The 24,060-nt window shown below is 34.9% G+C and overlaps 1 long non-coding RNA gene across 14 annotated transcripts; it reads right to left on the bottom strand.

Annotated features, from left to right (window-relative positions):
- Positions 1-7,423: 7,423 nt before the first annotated feature.
- Positions 7,424-9,372, bottom strand: LOC147523398 (uncharacterized). Of its 14 annotated transcripts, none has more exons than XR_015196378.1 (7): positions 9,217-9,372; positions 8,987-9,025; positions 8,841-8,940; positions 8,200-8,285; positions 7,952-8,055; positions 7,770-7,851; positions 7,424-7,658 (listed from the first exon to the last, which is right to left on the bottom strand). It is a non-coding gene; the product is annotated as an uncharacterized LOC147523398 (long non-coding RNA). The 14 variants fall into 14 exon arrangements; XR_015196347.1 differs by having other exon boundaries at positions 8,841-8,912; XR_015196354.1 differs by having other exon boundaries at positions 7,806-7,851; positions 8,841-8,912.
- Positions 9,373-24,060: the final 14,688 nt, after the last annotated feature.

The following is a 24,060-nucleotide window of genomic DNA, read 5'->3' as shown; positions in this document are numbered from 1 at the left end:
TCTAGTGGCGGGTCGGGTTTTTGGTATTTTTATAACTTCTCGCCTTTGCATAGAGTTTGTCATTGTCACCAAGTTCGGTGTTTTTTTAAAAAAAACGCGTTTAAAACCCAAGATATTGACAAGGCGTCTGGTTCTAGTTTAAAACCCGGGTTTTTTAAAAAAACCTGTTTTAAACGTTTTAAACGCGTTTTAAACTTAAAAAACGTTTAAAACCCAAGATTTTGAAAATCTCCCGTTTAAAACTTTTTTTTTTTTTTTTTTTTTTAATCTAAAAGAAAACACGAAGAATAAAAGGGGTTTTGGAGTTTACCTTTTTGAAGAGTGGGCGTTAGATTGACTTATTGAGACAGTTTTATTTTGTTTTGGACTATTAATAATTAATTATAAATTTTAAAGTTATTAACTTATTTGTAGAACTTGATTATGCCATTATGGTTGGTAATTAGTAGTATCTTATTTAGAGTCGTGTTTTTGTACTGAATCTAAAACTTCTAGTATTTGGATGAATAATGATAATTTGATACTTTCATGTATTTGAATTTTCTTTCATTTGTATTATTTTTATTTTTATTTTATGTGTCAATTATTTTTTCCACTCTTATAAAAAAAATTAAATTATTTATCTATTATATTCTTTATCATCGGTTTTTACCGTTTCTTTTACGTATTGTACGTATTATACGTTTTAAACCCGTTTTTTATGCCCCACGTTTTTTTATGTTTTTTTTTTTTCCGTTTTTTTCCGGAGATGTTCCGTTTAAAACACGAACTAAGTTTTTTTTAAATACACCGTTTTAAACCCGTACCGTACTTGGTGACAATGGAGTTCGTCGAATTATCGTCTAAGCATCTCACTTGCCGAAATCGGAGTCCTGGTTCAAGAGATATGAACTTTGGAAGTTTGATGCTTCTGTGCACGTAATCCCGTTTCTAACTTGATTATGTCATGTTTGAGTCTTTGGGTTTCAGTCCGGCTTTGTTGGGCTTCACATGGGCTTAATCAGAAAGGTTTACGTATACTCACTATTCTGTGTTTAATAACACTGTCTTTATCATCATTTTTAGGTTAGTTATGCAAACTTGCAAAAGCATGAAAATACGATTATTTCATGATTATTGAGCACATAATTAACCGAAATATTATATCTCTATGGGGTTTTATACTACAGTTTTGGGTGCTTATCACACTACCCCCAAACAGCACTTTGCTTGTTGATAAGCACCCAAAACTATAATATTAAACCCCGTTGAGACATATAAATTTGGTTAATTATGTGTTTAATAATAATGAAATAAGTATATTTTCGTACTTTTACAGGTCTTCGTAGTAAACATGAAAATATTGGTTAAACCTGTGTTAAAGCACGGGGAACGATGTATATATGAATTCTTCCAAATCAGCCATGTGAAGCTAAACAAAGACGGATCAAAGCCGGGGACTCAAACATGACATAATTGAGTCAGAACGGGACTATGTAAAGGAAAGCGTAAACTTTCGGAGCTCATATCTCGTTAACCTGGACTCAGATTTTGGCAAGTAAGCTGCCCAGATGATTAGCTCTACCTTAGGCCAGAAATTGCAGAAATTGACGTCCGGACCCACCAATGGACATAGCACATGGACCCACTTTTTGGGCCCACAAGAAAAAATGAGTCATCAATCATGGAGCATGTCAAGACAAAAGTGTCAAATTATTGGTGCAAAATTGACACCTTGTATGTAATTAATAATATTAAGTGTTAGTAGTGAAAAAAAAATAAGGTGTCACTTTATTTGAATGTGGTGGATAAAAGTGAATTAAATGTGTGTGTGTGTTTTCACGTGGGATAAGGGGGAGAATTCTAGAAAGGAAGAAAAAAAACAAAACAAAGGGGGATGCACTCCATTTACTCCCTTGACTTCTTTTCCTTTATCATTCATTGTTTTTTCTTTAGTTCCTTAGCTTAGTTTAGTTGTAGTTTTTAGTTTTTAGTTTTGGGTTAGATAGACGTTACCCCATTATTAGTTGCCAATTAGTGTTACCCCCCCATTTTCAAAAATATTAGTGATAATCCCCCCCCCCCTCCCCCATTTGTAAGATCCAACGGTCAGATTTCTTCATCTGAAAAAAAAAAATCATCTCGTAGCCTTTGGATCTTGCAATTGGAGGGTAAGTCTAACTAACCCTTTAGTTTTTATGAAAAAGTTTGTAATAGTTTTAATGGTAGAAACTTTTGTGTTCTTGTTCTAAATAAAATCTAAACTTCTTAATGCAAGTGAGTTCTTCTATTATTCTCTTCTTCTTTCTCTTTCTCATATGCATATATATTTTGCAACTTTCATTTTTATCCCTAGGATCATGAGCTAAAACCTTCCCTTTGTGGGGGGATAATGATGCTCATGTGAGGGATAACCTTTGCGATGTGATTTTAGTAACTTGTTTAGGAAGAACAACTAGACCTACATCCTATCCCAAAATGGTAGTTGGTGTAAAGTCTAGTTAGGAATCAAGGTGATAATCTTATAGATAAGTCATTGCTTTGGTTCTACATGCTAGCATGTATGATCTTAGAAATGAGTCATAGTGTTAAGGATCAAGTTAATCTTTTTTAGGACTTATCTATGAGTTCTAGGAAGGTTATTAAGATGCAAGAACCTAGAATCATACAATAGAGGTTATCTTCACATGAGGAGAACTAACTCTCCACACCTATTTAGAAGTCAATTTTTATCTTTGTTTTAGTTGCATGTTTACGCAACTTAAAGTTTTCATTTTTTGCATTAAAAGAAACCAAGTAGTTAGTATTAATTCAACCATAGCTTAAAACTTACTCACTAGTTTCCTAAAAGTGCAAAAACAAATTGTAAGTTGTCCTAGACTTAGGATGGTTCGAAATCCCTACTCAAAACTATGCACACGAATATCGTGAGTAAGGAAAAATATTTGTATTCGCACTTTGTCAAATTAGAGAATCAAATCTCTAACATACACAAAAGGTGAACATCACTTTTCCTCAAGCAAAGAAGATACATATATACAGATAAGTGGCCAAAAATATACAGTCCTAAGCTAATTCTCATTTTGCAGAGTGCGGTTGCATTGACCGTATACAACAAGGCCTTAAACCACTAGGAATTCCCTAGTGGACGAGTTATAACCTCGTGAGAGTTTTCCAGATAAGATACTCACAAACTTTATCTATAATACAATGACTCAGTAACAAAAGCTTGTTTCCTAAATTTATCTCAGATATCTATACATCTCCCTAGCGGGGAACGATGATTAATTTTTAAAACACAACTTAATATACATACAATAATTAAAACATCTATATATGAATATGCATACAATGAACCTTATATTGAACTGTACAAGTAGGGCCGATTCTGGATCCTTTGGAGAGTGTCCCTAAATAGGTTCTCACAGCTATGTGTCGAAACACAAATTCACTCATAATTTTTCCACTCAGGGTTCGCTAACTCTAGTGAGCAATGGACACACATTTCCTCACATACTCGATGACAGTCAAATGAGCCAAGGTCGATCAATCACATTTACTATTTATTATCATATCATCCTACTCCTAATTGAGCTAGAGGTCTTTATTAGGTCTCGTGGGGATTAGGTGGTGATGTAAAAAAAAATGAATGCAAAATAAAAAATGATAAGTATGAGAGAATAAGGTCTTCAAGATATTTACACTAAAGAAATCCTTGTTTTATTTTCCTGCTTCTACCTGAGTTCCTAGTTTGCTCTTAAGCCTTTGGACTCCTTTTTATCTGATTTTTTTTTTCAAAAGCTTAAGAAACATAATTCTGTTTTTCTTTCCTGAAGCAAGTAACTGACTTTTATTTGGGACAAGTCTTTCTCTTTATTTTTCTACATTTCATCCTATTTCTCATACTCATCATTTAGATAGGTTATTTTATTTGAGGTTAATAGATGGGTAAGGAATTTTTGGTGAAAGTGAAAAGTTTGATGAAAGGTTCAGTGGAGTGACTAGCGGTAAAATTTGTAACATGTATGAATTTTTGGCTATGTCGATCCAAAGACGACCTAAATTCTTGCCTAGGGTTTGGATGGTGATCAAGTAAGTAGACGCGTGATTTTCTCTATTCAGAAAAACTACTCATCTGTGTCATTACTCACATATCACACATATCGAGGCTTTTTTGTTAGATTCTCACAGGATTGATAATTTAAGTAGACTAACAGTGGATTCCAAAAACTTACTGCTATGTACAATCGATGATACTCAGTGCATGAATATTCAAGAAAAGATGCAAAAACTATTGCGTACGTATTATCTTAAGTTTCTTAAAAACAAATTCTAATTCGAATGCTAATGCTAATGCTGAGATTTCTAGACGATTTTCATCATCGAAAAGAAAACATGACTTTGTCACTATATACATTCACAAACAAGAAACTATAAACTATATACAGCTTACAAGTTGCCTAATTTTTGCTACAGGTTTAAAACACCCCCAAACCGAATGATGCTTAGTCCTCAAAGTATCAATAGATAAAGAAATAAATTACCTGAGAACCGTGAGCAAAATTAGGGCTGGATTGCTGTAACAGAAAGTTATTATATAGAAATATTAAAGAACAAGAATAACATAGGAAGGACCAATAAAGACAATTAGATATATATACACATTAGCCATCATCAAATTTACCATCCAGTAGGTCCTGATGTTCTCTCGTCATCCCATGTGAAATGCATTTCCTTACCATCGCGCCAATAGATAATGGCCTACCAAATGGTGCTCCATTGTTGTTCACCTGACTCATTCAAATGTGCCAACATATTATCGTTATCCGGGTAGCAACGAACTTTCCTCAGGTACCGTGAAGAACGTGTACGCCATTCCCGAAACCTTAATGAACGAATTATTCTGTTTGCCAGGCACGTAGAAGCTACTTTAACCCAGTCGTGAAAAGTAGCCAAGAATTGTGGGAAATATGTCCTCATAATTCGGCAAGCGGTTATAGGTAAAAGTAGATACTGATGCCGAACAGTGCGAGCTCTTTTCAGATGGGAGATAACACAGTTTTAGATATCAAAGAATGTATGACCTTGAGAAAGCACATTGAATACTACACAGGCAGCATCATTGGCAGTAGAAAAATATCAATCTCCCATGATGTTCAGAAGGATAAACAACATTGCATTCCCCACGTTCATGGTCATGTATGCTTGCTAAGGGAATGGTGATGTCTGGCCATCTGCTAGGTGCAGCTCCTTCGTCTTTAATGGCAAGACTATCACCGTATGTTGCAAGAAAAGTAGGCCATGAAAAGGAATGTGTAGAGTTCTGGCTGATGTATGGCCATGTTGTTGTCGACTCGTGATAGGGAAGATCCAAAGTTAGGGCAAGCGTTAGCTCAGAAAAGATATGTTGTGTGCCACCAACTTTGATTGTGAACCCATCTAAGAAGAAGTCGTGTGCATGGTTGAATGCTGGTGTGTCTCCCATATTAGCATAAAAGTATGCAGTCAAACTTGGAGAATAAGTTTGGTCAGGTCGAAGAACAAGGGAAGACCACCCGATGTTAGTGATGTAATCACGAAAATGAAGGCCATAAGCATTGGAATTCAGCATAGCTTGGAAGGATTGCTCCGAAATGATTTTAAGTTCATCCATGCTTGATGAAGAAAATTCAGTAGGAGTAGAGAGAGAGGTAAGGCAGAGAGTCCTGGCAGACTATCAATCAATGTGAGGTAAACGTCCAAAATGAAGTAGCCACGTTGCGTAAAACAACGTAAGGGCCCTACCGGAACGTACTCAAGTATATCTCCCACGCCTAATGGATAATGATATATATGAAGAAAAGTGTCCAACAAAGTTTGACTGGATGGATGAAAAAGTATAGAAGAAGATAGACCCCTCCTGTGATCAAATTTAAAATAACAGGTTAAAATTTGATTATTGGCTATTAATAACAACTTAAATTATGACAATCCTAGTAGGCATACTTGTTAAACATTTCTTACAAAAGAAGACACAAAGATAACAACAAATTTTTTTTTTATTATTAGAACACACGACGAAAAACTTAATTAATAATTTATTTTTTATTATTTTATTATTTTATTATTAATGTTATTATTATTATTATTTTTAGGGGAAGATCATGGACTAGGATGACGATGATGATGGTTATGGGGACGAAGATCGTGCACAAGACTTTTAGTTCATCAGTTTGTTGGCTGAGCTGAAGCTGAATGTCCCCCTGGTTGGCAGAGAGCGTAGTTTGATTCTCCATTAGGAAAGCGTGATTTTCTAAGGACTGAGAGTGATTTTCCAAGATATCCTCCTGTTTAATGGCGTGCATTGCTTGACGTTCTTGGAATTCCAGAAGACTTTTGATGATGATTTCCTGGCGTGCGTGCAGTTCACGCATCCCTCAGTGAAGAAAATGAATGCCTTCCATAGGATTAAAAATGTTGTGCATGACATTTTTCATCAAAGAAATGTTAAGAGTATGAGCTTTGGTCTTCTTGTTCACCTATCAGAGTATCTGAAGTCCAAAAACCAGCAGCGCATTCTGTGTGAATTACAGTAAGGCCAGCTATTTGAAGAGGTATTTCTGGATAAACAACTGGATAACCCCAAAACAACATAATTTTTGTGACTAAAGTAGGCAGAGGTGCAAACCATTTTTTAGGCCTGGTGATCGAGTTCCAGAGATATTGGATTATGCAAAAGTCATCCCTTTGATTCTGCATAATCCAAAGTAGGTGGAGTTGAGGTTTTGTCACTTCAGATGTTTGTGATGTACCTAGCACATTGTGTCCTAACCAGTGGAGCACAGCTCATTGATTCTGTTTCAAAATGCGTTGAATAACAACGTGATGTCCGTTTCCGATTTTGCCACAAGATACAGTGGCCTGTAGTATTTGTTTGACGCACTACAACAGAAAGGCTCATTTGCAGCGCCATACCCCGTCACTAAATGTATTAAAATGCGTTGTAATTGATTAATTACAATGCCAAGCTAAGCGTCTCAAAGGTGTTGCAAAAAAGTGTGACACAAAAGCTTAACTGTGACACGTTATATGGCGTTGCAAAAACATTTTAGCTTTTGCAACGCCTAGTAGTGTTAGTACAACTTTTTTCTGTGGCTACTTATATTTTCAAAAATAAATAAATTCCCAAGCCATTTCAAACTATTTGCCACGCAAGGCGTTGCAGTAACTTGGTTTTCCCAACACTCTGAGCATCGCAAAAGGTGTGCCCATAGCTGCACCAATTGGTGTTGCATGCTACACACTTCAGCGTTGCAAAAGATTGAGCTTTAGTTGCGCTTTTTGGCCTTTTGCCATTGCAAATTATTAAGCGCCAACTGTGACTAGTTCTTTTTTTTTTTTGACTCCTGCCAAATACAATTTATGTTGCTAACAATAAGTCTTATATACCAACACTTCATCACAATAATCATATCAAAATAAATTTCATTAATTAAAATCACCCATTACAAAAGTAATTCAAGCATCCAAAAAGGTCTTTTCCAATACATCATCTCAATAATCTTCACAACTATCAAGTTAATTTAGACAAATATCCCAAAACTTGTTTTTAGCAAAATTCACAAACACCCAAAGTCTGCCGATTTGAACAGCATCAACCCAAGTTCTTTCGTAAATCTACCAACAACCAATCAACCACTCTGGTAAAAACAAATTAAAAAAGACATAAGTAAACTCATATATCCAAGAAAACAAAGCTAAAATACACTTAAGTAAGCAATGCATGTGAAAATATATTTGCCATGTCAAACCTATATGGACATGGGATGTAGAAACACGACTACAACCTGCCACATTTGGTCAAGTTCCCAGCCTTTCACAGTCTACAATATTCTGCCCATGGCAGAAAACATAAAATGGTATCAATAAAATAAATAAGATGAGAAGAAAAAAAACAACCAAGAACCAATAGAACCAATAAAGTTTTACTTACATAAAACTCACAAGAAGTTAACATGCGCGCACTTCATGGTATCTAAGTATGGTTTTTAAGTCAATACACTGACTCCATATGGGCTTAATCTTGAGTGCTATGGCCTATATGATAGTTCGCTAAATAAGAATTTTGTATGTAACTATTCTCTTAAAGAAACAAAAAGGAAACATAACTTTTTGGTGATCATAGTATATGGTATAAATCCTTATACAATGAATGGGAATGAAACTAAAGAACTAAAATACCTGCTTGTAAAGTTATTCTGCTTTGCTTGAAAGATATCGACTTCGGTGAATCCTCCGAATTAAGAATATCAGATAACTCCTACAAGCTGTAAATCTCAGAAGTGTGAACAGAATGTGACATATATCCACTACAGAAAAATTATTGAAAGTTTCATTTGAAGTGGCACACCAGCGCAGAAATTGGCACTAAGATTAAAGCATGATCATATATCCATTGTCTGATGTAGCACCAGAGTAGTTTATAGTGTTCTGCTAGCCAGTCTGGACATTTCAACTCTTTGATTCAACATAAAAGAAGATAAAAACAGAGAACCTAAGCTTAGTTAGTAACCATGTTATTGTATCATCATACTATAAGTTCTACAAGTCATACCAAAATAATACCCATTCAAATCTGTTTGTCTCTAATGAATTTTTAATGGTCTCCATTGCTGCTTTCTTTTTATGCATATATATAACACTCGATTGTCTAAGCCAAACGTTTCCTTCAAACTCTACTCATCGAGAACCTGAAAGATAGAAATATTTACTAGACAATGTGAGATGGTGTTTGCAAATCTATCCTAGTGTGCAAACAATATTCAAATGGAAGCTCCTACATTCTTTTTGCATTAAACTTAGAGGATGGAAATGAAACAAACCCAAATTGTCCCAATCCCGTCGCATGTAAAACGAACATATGCTTCATAGACACGAAGCTCAACCAAATCCGACTGCATTTCAATTGTAAAAAAAAAAGTTCTAAATAGTTAAACGTAAGTAAGATACGAGATTTTCAAGGGCTTACAAGTTTCTTAGTTGTTTGATTGATTTCTCCATCTCCAACCTGTAAAATAAAAGAACCAACCAGAAACGTTAACCCAAAGAGAAACAAAATCAATTAAGCTAAACAAGAGAAGCAACCAAGCAATCTGAAGATCGAAGCTTGACCGATGGGCGGGGTAACAGAAAAAATAAATTATCTATAGAGTAAAAAATCTGTTATAAAAAGAGAGAGGAGAGAGACAGTTAGTTTACCACGGTGGTTAGATTCGTTGCCGGTGGGAATGGGTTGGTGGTGGTGGGAATGGGGTCATTGTGGGGGGTGGGGCGGCGGCAGTAAGAGAAAGTTTTCATTTTTCATTTTTACTTTTTCGTTAGAGTGCCAACATTAAAAATAGGCCCACCCATGAAAGTTTTTGCATCTGAATTCCGAAAAAAAACCTCCCGCACATAAAAAGCCCAATAGCAACACTACTCTCGTCGCCAATAAAGACTACACTAAATACAAAATTTACATTTACAAGATTTGTTTCAACGAATAAGGCGTTGCAAATGATAAAATTAACTTTACCCGCAACAATAGCGTGGTAAATGATAAAACTCTCTAAATAAATTGCATTTTCTTTTCTTTTTGAAAATATAATTATAACCAATTGCCACACTTTAGACGTCGCAATAAATAAATCCATGTACCCTAAAGCAAATAGCACGACAAACTTTTAGCAGTCCCATATGGCGTTGCAATAGGTGACCTTTAGCAGCAAATTTTTAGCGTTGCAAAAGGGTGCGCTGCAAAAGACCCCTTTTGTTGTAGTGACGGTATCAAATGGTGACTCTAGAATATGGAACTCCGGTTATTCATTGGAATTTGAAGTATGTCGGAGATAATTTCTCTAGTCAATTCAAATCGTTGTCCATGGGCATGGAAATAGAATTTACCATGGTCAGGTCCGCTAAATTGGTAGAACATCAAAACTAATTCTCTGGAATAAGCAGCTTCCAAATCATATAGAAGAGGCATCTATCCTTGACGTATAATTTATGTGTCAAAATATGGAGAAAACATGCCTTCATAAAAAAAATCCAAATAATTTTTCTCGGGCACTATCTTTCTTTGTTGATCCATTTGAAAGTATAAGTAAGGGGAGGATAGTGAAGAATGCTTGAAATGAAGATGGCTGAAAAGAAGAGATTTATAACCAGCCTTTACGAATCAGGATGGCAAGCGTAGTTAGATCCATAATTAATATGTGGAAAATAGAAGTGAAACATGTGTTGTTGTTATACATAATTATGTAACAGCAACTATGAGTATCCATAGTAGGTCTTTTCATGTCAGATTCCCAAAACAATTAATGAGGTGTTTTCAATATTAGAAAATACAGAGGAAGGTTTCACATGGCAGTTAGACCAACACATATTTTCTATCTTGAGTTGTCAAATAGGGTATTGAAAATAACATCCCTAAGACTGTTACTGAGGTATGCAAAAAAATAGAACGTACGGAGGTGAAGTAGCCACAGTATAGTTAGACCTACAGGTAATTTCTGAATTAATGTAGCAATCATCAATAATGGAAGATGGATAGAATGATAGAGCTGCGTGCGCGACATGTGCTAGGCCTATCGTGTAGCGTGCGTGACTTGCTATGAACACAATGAGTCAAAATTGATTTATTTTTGTGAGTTATTGATTTTGTTTATTTGTTATGATTTTTATGATTTTTTTTATGTTTATGATAAGGTAAAAATACAACTAATACACAAAAATATTAAATAGGGGACTTCTCCATTTAATATGTAAATCGTACAAATGTTTGAGAATTATTTAACACATCACACTAATATACAAAACGACAAAGAAAAATAGAGATGTAGGTTACATAGATCTAGATATTCTGGAGGATGTTATGCATGATTAACATTATCACAACGATAAATACTATTATCAGGAAGACTTGAAATGCAGCATTACGTTGCTGCTTTTCGAATTTCTCGATCGGATCCATTATGTTGAAGAAGATGAGAGTTTGTGAAGATTAAGTTGTGGAGAGTGAGAGAATGGGATGAGTGAAGTTTGATGAGGAGTGTCGGATTTGATTGGCAAAAATCTGACCGTTTGTGGATTAGAGTGCCTAATCAAGCCGTTGGGCCTAGTGGGGTATCTGACCGTTGAGCCTACTTTGGATAAGTCCGATGGACTTATTATTTGGATCAGTCCATTGGACTTAAATATTAGGCCCAATGCATAAAGGAACAAACTAATATATTTATATTAGGAAGATAATAATCTTATAACATAAATAATTTTTTATTATGTCCCGAATTGGTCTGAAAACTTCAAACGTGAAATCTCGATTCGTTTCAACTCCAAATGGAACGAATGAGCTGCCAAAATGATTAGCATTAAAAATGCCATCCAATGGGATATGGCAAGTGCACACACACACACACACACACACACACATATATATATATTATGTATTTATTTAGTTTGGGTTGAGTCCTGTGGAAACAGAACTCAACTTATATATTTATTTTTTTTAATTATTTTATGTACAAATGTACAAGGGGAGATTAACGTGTTAACAACACCGGACGACCAAAAGACTCACCACATACAATATCAGGCAATTGTTATGTCGGCTCTGGAGCGAACCCAATCCAACCAGACTGTGACTTAACCTTTATGTTTTGGGGGGCCTAAGGTGCAGGACGGTACCATCCCTGACCATTATGCAATGGTCTAATAATAATATTACCCTTAGTACATATAGTATATCCTCAAACTACCCTAAAATGAAATCAAATAGCAAACAGATAGGGGTTGGCCTGGTGAAATCCATTGCCCGCCCTGAGTAGGCGACATCCGATGTTGAACACAAATCTCTTTGTGCACAATGCTTAGTGCAAATGGAAATATAAAAGACACGAGTATATACATGTTGAGTCTTTTAACATCAGATCCTCAAGATGATTATGAGTCTTTTAACGTCAGATTCTCAAGATGAATCCCAACCTGTGGGAGCAACGGGCGACGACGAAGTTTATCTTACTCAGCTGGTGTCAGACAAAAGTATACCTTATACTGGCAAATATCGGATAGTAATTTAAGACCTGGACAGAAAGGTGTTTGACAATGCATACACCACCCCATCCTTCGCACACGTCGCTTACGAGCAAAAGTACTACGACCATTACCTATTCGAGATGAGTGAGACTTACACCAAATGATGAGCTGAAGTTTGCGAGGAAGAGAATAGAAAAGGGAAGAGAAACACGTTTGCTCGATTCTCAGAAGACATTTATACTCAATTTTGAAATAGAGTTTTTGTGGACTACGGTTCCAGCGCTTGCAACCACACACTCTAAGAGATTTGAGAGAATAAAAGAGAAAAGGGCTCGGCTACCCTAATGGTGTACTTCCCCTTTTTTAAACACATGAAAGGAAGTACACCAGCGAATCTAGTAGTCTCTGTAGACTGGATCTTGGATAAGAGTATTTTCGACATCTGGAGAACGCAACTCATGATAATGTTTAAGGCGTTGGCCATTTACTTGAAATTCGCTGTTATCGTTTAAAATTTTCAAATAAATAGCCCTATAAGGGGTGACAGCAGAGACAGTGAAAGGACCAGACCATCATGTTTTTAGTTTTCCTGGAAAAATGTGTAATCTTGAGTTGTACAACAAAACTTTTTGACCAATTTTGAAATCTTTTCTTAATATGTGTTTGTCATGCACTCTTTTCATGTTGACTTTATAGGACTTCGAGAGATCATAAGCATCACTTCGAATTTTCTCAAGATCATTTAATTGCAATTTTTGCTTCTCGCCTGCCGCATTGGTATTATAATTTAGGTTTTTGATATCCCATAGAGCGCGATGCTCAAGTTCAACCGGCAGATGACAAGATTTTCCAAAAACGAGGCAATAAGGAGACATGCCTATACTATAGGTGTCTTGAAGGTCGTTCTATATGCCCACAAGGCATCAGATAAACTTAGAGACCAGTCTTTCCTAGATGGATTAACTATTTTCTCTAAAATAGACTTAATCTCTCTATTAGAGATTTCTACTTGGTCACTAGTCTGAGAATGATACGGAGTTGCCACCTTGTGAGTGACTCCATATTTCTTCACTAACAACTCATAAATTTTATTACAAAAATGTTTCCCCCATCACTAATGATAGTTTTTTTTTTTTTTTTTTTTTTTTTTTTTTTTTTTTTTTTTTGAAATAGATAATAGGGTTAGGCATACCCCTTGGACCTACATTAAAATCTGATAAAAACCTTTCCTCCGACATCAGTATCTACAAGCTCATCTAGTGTAGCATCAAGAGGTGGGTAGTTACATACATATTGATCATTACTGGAAGAAGACAGACTAGCTTAGTAGTCCGCACTCCTATTTACATCCTTATATACATGACAAAATTTAACATCAAGTAAGAGAGCAACTAGCTTAGTTATAGCTCATACAATGTTCATACAATACAAAGGCGTTGTCTATTTCCCTTTCAGAATTTGAATTGCCCTTTATGAGTCTGAGCAGACCTGAATTAGAGTAAGTTTAGTCTCTAGACATAAAGAGAGACCTGCTTCTATTGCTTTCAGTTCTTGGAATAAAACTGACCTCCTGGCTCCACCTCCTGAATATGTGAAAATCACATTTCCTTCACGATCAATAGTAATGCCACCAAATCCAACTCTCTGGTCAGCTACCAAACCGTCTGTGTTGAGTTTGAAATACCTTGTAGGTGGTAGCTTCCATTTGCAGAGAGTAGGATTTCTAACCGAGTACTTTACCTGTATATCATGTCTTGAGAGTAAGGCTTTGATTTCTGCAGTGTCAATCATAGAGTCTATCTTGATGCTAAGGTAGAGCTACATGTCCTTCAAAATGTTACTTTACAGGTGCTGCCAAGTAGTATTTTGGTTCTGAAATCTCCTTCCATTTCTTTCTGACCAAAGATAGCCAATGGTAGCACATACATAAGCTTTGTAGACTTCAGCAGTGGGAGATTTTTTCTTGCAATAGTTGATAATGCTGCACCATTCTTCATTTGAGATTTTCACTATGTTTCCCAATCCTAGAGCCTGTTTCACTCTTGACCAAACATTAGTAGAGTAATGACAATAAAAAAACAAGTGTTTAGAGTTTTCTCTCTCACTATTGCAAAAACAACACTGAGAAGTGTTTAGGTCTTTCTTGTGCATGAGCCTGTCTCACTAATGATAGCTTTGGGAATACCAAAATGAGAGAAAATATTTTTTTTTACAAATAAAATGACAGTCTTATGATCATTCGCACGACATGCCATTGCCTCAATCCATTTTGACGTGTAGTCAACAGCTACTAGTATGTAGTGAAAGCCATGAGAATTTGGAAAGGGACCCATGAAGTTAATACCCCACACATCAAAAATTTCCACAATTAAAATTGGACTTAAGGGCATCATGTTGCGCTGAGTAATGCGTCCTAGCTGCTGGCAGTGAGTGCATGCTTTACAATGCTCATGTGCATCTCTAAATAGTGTTGGCCAATAAAACCCACATTATAGAACCTTGGTCGGAGTTTTCTTACCATCGAAATTACCACCACAAGATTGTTCATGGCAGAAAGATAACACGTCATTGTGTTCTCTATTGGGAATGCAACAGCGAATCAGTTGGTCTTAACAATACTTGAAGAGATAGGGATCATCCAAGAAATAAAATTTCACATTGGACAAGAACTTTTTTCGGTCAGTACGAGACCAAGATGAAGTGACTTTCTCAGTAATTAGGTAATTTACTATATCAGCGTACCAAGGAGACGAAAAGACGGAATACAAGTGTTCATCAGAAAAAGAATCACAGATGGGTTCGGTATCATTATCTACATCACTAATGAGTCGTGATAAATGGTATGCAACAACATTCTCGCAGTCTTTTTTATCTCGAATTTCTAGAGTAAACTCTTGCAATAATAGTATCCATCGGATTAACTACTGTTTTGTATCTTTTTTCGCTAGTAGGTAACGAAGAGCCGCATGGTCAGTGTAGACTATTGTGGAAGAACCAACTAGGTAAGAATGAAACTTATCCAAGGCATAGACAACATTGAGAAACTCTTTCTCAGTGGTGGTATAGTTACGTTGAGCTTCATTAACAGTTTTACTAGCGTAGTAAATGACAATTGGCTTGTCATCTCGGGGTTGCCCTAGAACATCTCCAATAGCGTAGTTGCTCACGTCACACATTAATTCAAAAGGTTTAGACTAATTAGCTGGTTGAATTATAGGAGCTATAGTCAAGGTGGATTTTAAGGTCTCAAAAGCTTGTTTGCAATTGAAATTGAAGTCAAAGACGACATCTTTAAGCAGGAGATTTGTTACAGGTCAAGCAACCTTAGAGAAATCTTGAATAAATCTCTTATAGAACCCTGCGTGTCTTAAAAATGCACGTATATCGTGAACTATTTTTGGTATATGAAGGGAAGCAATTTTTTCAATCTTAGCTTTATCGACTTCGATTCCGTCCTTTGAAACAATATGTCCTAGAACTATTCCTTTTGTAATCATAAAATGACATTTTTCCCAATTAAGAACGAGCTTTTTCTCTTCACAATGTGCAAAAATCTTTTCAAGATTTGATAGACATCTATCGAAAGAATTACCATATATTGAGAAATCGTCCATGAAGACTTCCATAAAACATTCAACCATATCACTGAAAATGTGAAGCATACAACATTGGAATGTACCAGGAGCATTGCAAAAGCCGAAAGACATTTATTTATTCGCAAATGTACCAAATGGATAGATGAATGTTGTTTTTTCTTGATCAGTAGAATCTATGACTATTTGAAAATATCCCGAATAACCATCAAGAAAATAGTAATATATATGACCCGCTAAACATTCAAGCATCAGGCATCTGGTCGATGAAGGAAAGTGGGAAGTGATCCTTACGAGTGACCGCATTAAGTTTGTGATAGTCAATGCATATTCTCCATTTCACTGGAATATGAGTGGAGATGCATTCATCTTTATCATTTCACACAACTATAATTAGGGGTGCCAACGGGTCAGTTTTGGGTCGGGTCTTAGCGGTTTCGATTTGGGTTTTACTATTTGCGGTTTTATCGGTTTCGTTTCTCAACGGTTTTAGTATGAGAATTATAGAGCCCAACCCAAAATCATAAAAACCCACGGGTTTTTATCGGTTTCGGTTCTAATTCGGGGTCTTTATTATTTATTATGATTATTAAACAATTTCAATCATTTAAACACTAAAACTTTTTTTTATTTTTTATTTTCCTACATGATAATATTTTATATATAATTAGTGATGTATCAACAATCATATTTACATCAATTTATGAATACGTATCAATCATACACGTTAAAACATTTACAATTCATGTGATAATTTAAACCTTTGATATAGAAATTAAAATAATCAAATATCTAACCTTATAATTTTGATTTTTTTTTACGTGCATACACATATATTTGTTTCATTGTATTAACTCTAACGTGTACACGTGCAATCACATATATTTGTTACCTTGATATATTTTACGTGCATACATATATATTTGCACACGTGTATTAACTCGCATTTTAAATTGAACATGCGAGTAAATGCGTCTTACAATTACATCTCATCACTAATTTTTAACATGAACATTATATATTGGTTTATAATAAGTGTGTGTACCACAATATACCAAGCATGTATATCATATTTAAATATACACGTGCATAAGTTAATAAATATAAAATATATTAGTTAATTCATAATATATATATTGACATTATTATTAACATCTATGATACACTTGTTTAACGTATAGTTATAAAATATACATTTAACAATACACATTTACTATTATGCTATATATATTTAATAGACTTTTACACGTAAAAAATATATTTTATATTATAATGTATGAGTTTGATTATCTTAAATGTAATATAATACTAAATTTTAAATATCGAAATCATAATAATTGGTTTCGGTTCCGATTCCGATTCGGGTATCCACGGGTTTTTTACTATTCGGTTCAACGGTTTCGGTTCTTTATCGGTTCGGTTTTTAATGACCCATTTTAAATGGGTCTAACTTTTTAAGACCCAGAATCGGAACATTCGGTTTCGGTTTTGGTTCGGTTTCGGATAATCGGGTACCCATTGGCACCCCTAACTGTAATGCCATACTTCTTGGGAACAACGTGTTCTGGACTTACCCAAACACTATCAGAGATAGGGTAAATAATACATGCATCGAGTAACCTTAAAATATCCTCCCTTACCACATCCTTTATGGTGGGGTTTAGACAATGTTGCTGTTCACGCGACGTCTTTGCATTTTCTTCAAGATGTATGCGATTGGTGCACACACTAGGGTCAATGCCCTTAATGTCATCGAGAGACCATCCAATAGCAGAACTGTGTTTTTGAATGACATTAATTAAACGGGATTCCTGATCGTCAGTTAATTGCGATGATATGATAATTGGATGACTACCATCTGGATCAAGATGTACATATTTTAAATCTGAAGGAATATGCTTTAAGTCAGGGGTGGGAGGAGTGGGTATCAAAGATTCTTGAGGAAAGTTGTCTCCATAGAGAAAACAGATTGATGTTTGTCCAAATTGCTTGACAGCATGGTAGTAGGGTTAAATAGTGGTATTGACTTTAATAACGCGTTTACTTCCTGTGTATAAGCATTGACATCAAATTCGGAAACACTTAAGGAAAGAAATTTTTGTACTTCATCGTTAGGAAAAGAGTTTGTTAAATACTCTTGCACAAGGCTGTCAACCAGGTTAACCTCACCATCAATGTCAGCCTCTAAAATTTGTTTCATTAACTTGATGAACACATTAACCTCGATCGAAAGATTTTCGAAAGATATGGTCATTGAACCATCCCTACAGTTTATGAGAGCATTAACAGTTGCTAGGAACGAACGCCCTAAGATGATAGGAATGGAGTCACAGACAGCTTCTGTATCCAGAATGACAAAATCGACGGGACAGTAAAAGTCTTGGACTTTTACGAGGACATTTTTCATAATGTCTTTTGGATACTTAATGGAACGATTGGCTAACTGAAGAGTCATGGTGGTAGGTTTAAGCTCATGAAGACCTAGTTGTTTGAATAAGTAATATGGAAGTAAGTTCACACTAGCTCCTAAGTCTAGTAGCGTAGTAGCCGTATATTTGTCACCTAATGTGTATGGAACTGTTGGTCTACCAGGGTCCTTGTATTTGACTATACCATTGTATTCAGTGATGGACGGAAACTGTTCGGTGATGAACGCTTGTTGAGGAACATTGGTTCACCTTTTTGTGGTGCATATATCTTTTAGAAACGTTGCATGTTTTGGCAATTGTTTGAGGGCATCGAGAAAAGGTAAGTTGATTGTTAAATTCTTAAAAGTTTCTCAAATTTCATCAAAATTTTTGTCAAGTTCATTCTTGCCAAACGGGCAGAAAACGGTGCCTTAGGGCGGAATTTGGAATATAGATCCGCTTGCTCGTTTACCAATTTTGAGTTGGTGAATTTGTTGGACTTGGTGCTTCCATCGTAGGTTCATTATCGGAAACAGATTCATTGGAACCTCCGGTTACCTCTGGTTGATCATCTGGCATATGTATTTGATTATCTACGATTTTGCCAGATCGAAGAGTAGTGATTGCATTCACCTCACCCTAGTTTGGAGCATTTGTACCAGGTGCATTGGTGAGTTCAAAGGCAATGTTTTCTGGTTTAGGGTTCAAAACTAGTTGTCCAGGAAACACGCCTTTCTGACTCTTTTCTTGTGCTAATTGTTGAAGTGATTGTTGGATAGACATCAGTATTTGAGATTGTTGGTTCATGTAAGCTAAGAAAGTCTCGCTTGTCCTATCAGTAGCGAGTGGCACCGATTGTGCAACAGGAACTAGTTCAAGATTATTGATGAGAAGTTGTGGATTATAGCTGGAACTGGGATTGGCTGGAACAAGGCTATGGTTGGTTGGTAGTTAGTATTGGAATTACTTTGAAACTAATTTTGACTTTGTTGGTACTGCTGATTATATCATTGGCGGTATGGAATAAAGTTGGTGGATGGTCGAACAGGTGGATTGGTGAAACCTAGAGGAGCCATATGTTGGGTATTCGGGCGCCAAGCAAAATTCGGATGTTGTCTCTAAGGTGCATTAGGAATGTTGAATGCACATGCCTCTTCTGATGGTTGGGAAGGGGAGGCATATAACAATGGACAATAAGCATCAGGATGGTCAGGACTGAGACAAAGAATACATGGGGAGGTGTTAACGTTCATGACCTGTTTTGGGAGTTTATCGTTTACTTGAACTGCGAGGGCATCTACTTTTTAGTCAAGGATTCTATTAGATTTTTTAATTCGGGATTGGGTTTTACCTAAAAAATAGATGTATCTTTTGTAACAGTGTCCTTAGATGATCTAGAATAATCAGTGTTACCCCAATGTGTACCTCTTGTTGCTTGTTTTTCAAGAAAATTATATGCCTCAATAGCTCCTTTGTCCATGAAGCAACCATTGTTTATTATCTCAAGTGTTTCTTTTTAATGATCGGAAAGTCCATTAAAGAATGAACAAACAAGGACAGTGTTGTCGAGCTGATGATGAGAACATTCTAAAAGAAGATTAGTAAATCGACTCTATGCTTCCGTAAAGGATTCATGAGGATTTTGACGAAATAATTGGATTTTCTTAAGCATTTCAGTAGTTTTCTTCCGAGTGTAAAATTGTAGCATGAAAGCTTGCACAAATTTATTCCATGTTTCTATGAATTGTGGTTGTTGTCATGCTAGCCAAATTGAAGCTTTATCAGCTAAAGTGAAAGGAAACAACCTAAGCAAGACTTGTTCGGTAGAGACAGATAGATTGTGAAATGTGGTGGCTACTTGCTACTACAGAGGTGATTGTAAGGTTTCTCATGGTATAGACCATGATAAACAGGTAACAATCTAAAAACTTAGGCGGGATTCGAAAATCACCGGCAATATCCTCGAGTTTGATACATGAAGAAGGTCTTTCCTGTAAGGCAGTATAAAAGTCCGAAAGGGGCTTCTCAGCTGGTGGAGTTTTTTCAGCCATAACAAATAAAGTTAATGGCGACAAGGGATCTTTATGATTTTTATTAATAGATGAAGAACTATGTTGATATGAGAACTTACGCAATTGCCTATCGTATTTTCTCCTACAATAAGTATGTTCAAATTCTTTATTATTATCATACCTTAATCTCATGCAAACATAAAATTAGATTTGATGCACAAAATGAACTTATTATTACTTGAATTTTATTATTTTCTGAATCATTAGAAGTGAACAACATAGGCCTAAGCTACTACTAACGTAGCAGTGAAACTAGGAATATGTGTACATAAACCAACAGCTAGGTCACAAGAAAGATATGAGGGAGGTTTTCTGTGCAAACACGGTTCTAATTAAGTAACCTCAATCTTTTAAGTTTGCTAGACACCGTTGAAATATGTTTAAAATTATGTGATTTTTTTTTAAAGTTATTTAAAATTTATGCATAGGATAAAGCCGCAAAATATTAATATTATTATTATTATTATTAAAATTTATTCACGGTCCTAATTATTATTATTATTTTTTTATTTAATTAAAATTATTAAATATGCATATACAATCTAATCATGCAAAGATAATATACTCAGATGTAACTAGAGACTGTAGCATGTGAAGATATTCTACTTAGACATATATAATTACTAATAGGCAAAGATATATCATCTATAAATATTTCTATACGAACAAGCAAATACACATCAGTAATACGTATATGGAGGCTAATAGACAAATATATATTATGTATACGTATATCTACGCTAATATGCAAATTGAAACTACTCATACATATCTATATATTACTCATACGTATATACTGATAGGCAAAAACGTAATATATACGTAAAAACTAAACAGGCAATGTATTATATATAGACTAATATACTACTCGTGTTTTGCATAATAAATTGACTTCGTCAATACTCAGTGAGATTGCGAATGTCATATAGAGAGCAACTTCATTTCGAAGGGTTTAGAAATAACTTACCCAACTCAGATTTTAACCTTCGTTGGAGTGTTCTCATTTTTTATGATAAAATTAACTTATTAAACAAGACAATTTTCTAAAATGATGAATTTGGAAGGGAAAACAATGGATTTTAACCTCATAAATGGCTACCACGGAGCGTAGTTGGGTGGTGACAGTGTGCGCGCTGTCGAGATCTTTCTGAATTGAAGTCACATGTGTGAGTCAGACAACCGTAGCTAAAGTTATGGCCACTGTAGCCAAAGATCGCGATTACTATGTGTACAACTTAATATATATATATATATATATGCCAACATGCAAATACAGTCCATTGATAGATATGAATATGTTAACAGGCAAAGATATACCACTTATATGTATAGAGATGGTATTAGGCAATATTAAACCACTCATAATGTAATATATATGCTAAACAAGTCATTGTAATATATATATATATATACTAGTGAGTGCCCGTTCCTTCGGCACGGAGTATATAAATTATTATTATTAGGTGTATTAACATCTCCGAAATACTTATTGTACTTTTTGTTACCTTATTATATAGTTGTAATTTTTTTTTGTATGTTTAGTATACGTATCATGATTAGTTATAGGCTTGATTTTGTATATATATATATATATATACATGTTAACAATGTGTCGCCTGGTTTGAATATGCTCGATATTTAGTAAATGCACAAAGTCGATTCTATGTAATATAAACTAACGCATACATTATTTGTAGTTTGATTATTTTTTTAAAATGTAGGCAACATGGAAAGTGTAATCAGCCCAAAAAAACACTTAATTAGGGATGCAGTTTGGGGTAACTTTATTTACTAAATATTTCACCAAGGCATTGAAAGCATTTAGAAGTAGATAAATAATACATAAATTTGACTATCAGGGGAAATAATGGTAATAAGAAAACTCGACAGTTTCAATTTGTTTGTTGAAGGTAAGATAGTGGCAAGTGATGATCGAGTTTAACTCGTGATGTATTACAAATTAATTTATGTCGTCCATGGAATTTGAGTCCTATTCTATATCATCATTTTTTGCGATTGGCTTCTCCCCAACCGAGACCTTTATTTTCATGTGCGACTTGTAGATGTTGTCGAAAATATAATTCACTACTTTTAGATTTGTAATAATTGAGGTGCTATGGACCTTATAAATGGTGAATTTGTCTTCAGAAGATGTTGATGGTGACTTGCTTGTATTTGGAGTTATGATTGGCAGATTATCCATTCCTGAAAAAGAAAAATATTGATTCAATCAACATATTTGAGAGGAATGAGGTAGGAATAATTCCATCGGACAAAAGTATAGATTAGTAGCAGTTGCAGTAATGATAGGTTAGTATGATTAATCGGGTTAATAATAGAGGGAAAAAAATAAAATAAAAAAATAAAACTATTTAGAAATAAAGAATTTAAAATACATACAAACATACCACAATGAAGAGGGGAAGGAGAAGGGAAAGGGAAACTTTTTAACAAATTTTGCTGTTCATCTGGTTGAAAATGATTTATATCGAGTTAGAGCTTAACGTGGAACCTAAAAGTGAAACCCAGTGTTAAATAAGTTATAATTGACTTAATTACTAATGAGTTTTAGTTATGGGTATTAACGTGCTTTGAAGTTACACGTTTTTTTTTGGCGTTAAACCCTCATTTTGTTCATAGCATAATGGAAGCATTAAATAACAGGTCATTCAGTTCACTGTACTCTGCAGTTTAGAAGCGTGATCTGTTTGCAACCACCTGGTAGTGGCATTAGGCAGTGTGTGTTTTTTTGTCGAATTTTCTTATTTTTTCAGTGTCGAAATGGTTGTGCTCTCAATTGACTGATTCCAATTGTACCCATTTTGGTTATCGAAGCTGTTGAAGGCTCTATCGCAGATAATTTTGAGGTTGCTGCTATATAAAGTCTACTGAGTGTGGGCACACTCAATATTGCTATATGTGGGTTGTTATGGAAGTGGAGTTCTTGGCTGGGGAATTGTATGTTTGCACTAAGATGCCTCCAAACCAGTATAGAGTGCAAAGTACTTACTTATTTTTAAAGCACTTGCATGTCCAGACCAAACTATTTTCTTTCACACTTCATTGAACAATATCTAGTCCTTAAAGAACAACTCAAAAAAAAAATCCAAACTTAAGCAAACAGATAGATATCTACATTCCCACACTAAACACTGATACAACATCATCTGGTCATTATCCTCTTGATGAAATCCCCTACCATTATATGAGTTAAGAATGGACCAGTCCAAACAAAGAATGGACTCAATATATATATATAATTATATATATAAATATATAATATATATATATATATATATATATATATATATGCATTACGCAATAAAAAAACATATCCAAATCTACTATGATCAAAACAACTAATTTATTCCCATAAAGTTAACTTTGTATCTCTGTAAACTGTATATAGCCAATAATATAATACAACCAAGTTCTATTGAGTTCAAGTCCTAGAATGCAAGCAAATCATTTTTCTTACTTTTAATATTAAAAATTAGGGAAAGAGATACGCATTACCACCGGCCAATCAATGAAGAAAGCTATTACCAACTTGTGTAGTACATTTTACTTCATCACAAATTTTAAAAACACACGATGTTGAATTTACAGAGTAAAATGAATACCCAAAGATATACTAATAATATCCCTATTTGTTTTCGCCAAAACAACGCTAGTAGGGTGTCTCATTTTGCCTACACCAAAATAAATTACTAACAACAAAACAAACCCACATGTACTCGGATACACAAATGGAGAACCAAATTAAAGTAGAAAGAAAAAAAGGAATAAGAAATTCTCAAACTCAGAAAAGAAAACTCAGATATATTTCAAAAAGACAGAATTTACTAACCTTATCGACTGCATGAAATTTACATAACCCACGGTTGGGCCTATTTGGGGTATTACATATTCCCAAACAACAATTCAAAGCTTCAAGAAAAGGCAAAGAACTCGCCA

This window comes from Coptis chinensis, chromosome 1, assembly GCF_015680905.1.
Source record: "Coptis chinensis isolate HL-2020 chromosome 1, ASM1568090v1, whole genome shotgun sequence".
Classification (NCBI taxonomy): domain Eukaryota; kingdom Viridiplantae; phylum Streptophyta; class Magnoliopsida; order Ranunculales; family Ranunculaceae; genus Coptis; species Coptis chinensis.
Note: the sequence above shows the minus strand (reverse complement) of the source record. Positions and strands in the feature narration are given on the sequence as shown.